This window comes from Triticum urartu, chromosome 1A (genome assembly GCF_056163025.1).
Source record: "Triticum urartu cultivar PI428250 chromosome 1A, HENAU_Tu73, whole genome shotgun sequence".
Taxonomy (NCBI): Eukaryota; Viridiplantae; Streptophyta; class Magnoliopsida; order Poales; family Poaceae; genus Triticum; species Triticum urartu.
In genome coordinates this window covers 160,027,873-160,030,864 of record NC_141873.1, presented here as the reverse complement: position 1 = coordinate 160,030,864, position 2,992 = coordinate 160,027,873, and positions in this window count along the sequence as shown.

Genomic DNA, 2,992 nt, shown 5'->3' with positions numbered 1-2,992 from the left:
CCTTGCTCCAGACTGGATTCAGCATGAGTCCACCAGCCTTCGCGTCAAGCCCAACTGGGCCAACACTACCACCCGTGCTGAGGCTTCTTCTGCTAGGAGGGATGTTGGTGAGGAGGAGGCTGGTGCAGAGCATGTTGCTGAGGATCGTGCTGCTAGGTCTACCGCTCCTTCTTCTGAGCCGTCGTGGGCCAAGAAGCTAAAGGACAAGATGAAGAATCTCTTCTGCATGCAGGCAAAGGGACAGTACAGGGCTCACGTGGCTGACAAGGAGAGTCGCCGCCGTGACAAGAAGGTTATGAGGCTCTTTGGAGAGGATGTGTCTGGCGGTTCTGAGGACGTCATCACGCCTGAGGCTGCCTGGATGTCGAAGAAGGGATACAAGTGGACCGGTTCAGAGGAAGACATCTAGGAGCCCGTCCCCGCCACTGAGTCTAACGAGGAGCACGAGGAGCAGTGGGACGAGTTCTCTGCCTGAGCCACCCCGTGTGTGTAGGTGTCCTCTCTGCCTTTTTGGCATCTCGATACCAAAGGGGGAGAGAGAGTAGGGATTTGCATTGTGTCGTGCTTGTTGTGTTTGTTTGCTTTGTCGTTCGAACCTCGTTTGCTTTTGTTTGGTTTGTGCCTTCGAGACCTATCCTACATATGGTGTAAGACATATGCACTCTATCTATCTTAGTTAACTTATGTTTGTGATATCTTGTCTAGTGATAGCCTTCCTATTACTAGATATGCCTTGTCTCTATAATATAGGGGGAGCTTTGATCCTAGCATGTGTGTCGTGCAGTACAAAGCACTCATCTAGGTGGCACACATCTAGGGGAGCCCGTCTATATTCTAGAGAGGAGGCGCTTGCGGTTGCTTAATATTATTTCCCTTGTGCAAATCCCGTATTGTCATCATCCACCAAAAAGGGGGAGATTGTAAGGGCATATTTATCCCTAAGGTGTTTTGGTGATTGATGACAACGCGTTTGCGGACTAATCGTGTGCCTTGAGTATCCCAGACATTTCATTGCTTGGCACAAGACGGTTGGGTGCCCCTCAAAGACTGTTGAAGACGTCGTCTTTTCTACGTTTCTTTTTGGTGGATTTGAGTCGTAGGAAAGCCGTACTATTAAGAGGGGGTCCGCGTCGGAAAGGTTTGGGTGGAATCATCACGTACACGTCTCTTTCTTGTCCTCTCCTTTGCCCTTGGAGCTTCCTCCGCTTTCTTGCCTCCCTCGTTCTGGCTGCTGAGTTGGGTCGTGGTAGTACTGCTCCCAGGAGAGCGGTAGTACCGTAGGCACCAGCAATAGTACCGTGCGATGGCGCGGTAGTACCGCAGGTGCCCACGGTAGTACCGCTCCCCTGGAGCTGCACTACCGCTGCCCACTAGGCTAGTACCGCTCCTTCGCGGTACTATGGGCGGATGTATTTTTTTACATTCGCACCTACCACGGTAGTACCGCTTTCGCTCCGCGGTAGTACCGTGCTATGTTGTCAGGAAGTAGTACCGCCCCTCGGCAGTACTACTGTGTCGGGTTTTTGCTTCTTCTGTTTCTTTCCGGAAGTAGGCACGGATGTTTCCTCCCCACTGGCTAGGGGATTTCTGCCTTGCGGTAGTACCGCATGGCGGCGCGGTAGTACCGCGCTCACAGAAGTACCGCCCTCAGCTCCTATGCGTCAGATCTGACCTTGCTGTTGCTGGGGTTGCGGCAGTACTGCGGGCCTGTACGGTAGTACCGCATGACCGTGCGGTAGTACCGCTTGGAAGCAAGCGGTAGTACCGCGCGGCCCTATGGTAGTACCGCTGGCCTGGAGCGGTAGTACCGCTGGCCGCGGGCTGGTAGGTGGGTAACGGTTGGATCTTTGTCCTACACTATATAAGGGGTCCCCTTCTTCCCCGTTGACTCATCTCTTCCAACCCTAAGCTTCATTGTTGCTCTAAGCTCCATTTTCGTCCGATCTCACTCCCTAGACAATCAAACTTGTTGATTTGCTCGGGAGTGATTGAGAAGCCTCGATCCACACTTCCACCAAGAGAAATTTGATTCCCCCCACTAATCCCTTGCAGATCTTGTTACTCTTGGGTGTTTGAGCATCCTAGACGGTTGAGGTAACCGCGAAGCCATGGTCCATTGTGGTGAAGCTTCGTGGTGTCGTTGGGAGCCCCTAATTGAGTTGTGGAGATTGCCCCAACCTTGTTTGTAAAGGTTCGGTCGCCGCCTCCAAGGGCACCAATAGTACAATCACGGCATCTCGCATTGTGTGAGGGCGTGAGGAGAATACGGTGGCCCTAGTGGCTTCTTGGGGAGCATTGTGCCTCCACACCGCTCCAACGGAGACGTACTTCCTCTCAATGGGAAGGAACTTCGGCAACACATCCTCGTCTCCACCGTCTCCACTCTTGGTTATCTCGTGCCTTTACTTGTGCAAGCTTATTTGTATCATATCTCTTGCTTGCATGTGTTCCTATCCTTGTTGCATCATATAGGTTGCTCACCTAGTTGCATATCTAGACAACCTACTTTGATGCAAAGTTTAAATTGTTAAAGAAAAGCTAAAAATTGTTAGTTGCCTATTCAACCCCCCCTCTAGTCAACCATATCGATCCTTTCACATTAGATTAAGAACAGCTAAATATTTTCTATAAGGGTATGGGACAGTGGGTGCACCAGCAGTCCAGCACCATGTACCTAAACTGGGGCATAAAGTGGTGATTCAGAGTTTGTTGCCCCGAGAAACAAACATCCAAGAAACATATCTGGGTTGGTCCCATTTTTGTTCACTCTAGCCACCTACTCCTATGTGTGGATAGCAAATCTAGTCCTGGTCATACCACTATGTACAACATTTCCCCTATATTTCCCTTTTCGACCAAGAGACTGGTTGGATGACCAGTCTGTACTACATTCACCCCCTTTCCTTCCTGTTTGTACCAAGTCCGATGTACATACTAAATTTCCCCCTTTATTTCTTGTTTGAACAAAGTACAAGATTTGACTCCATGAAGT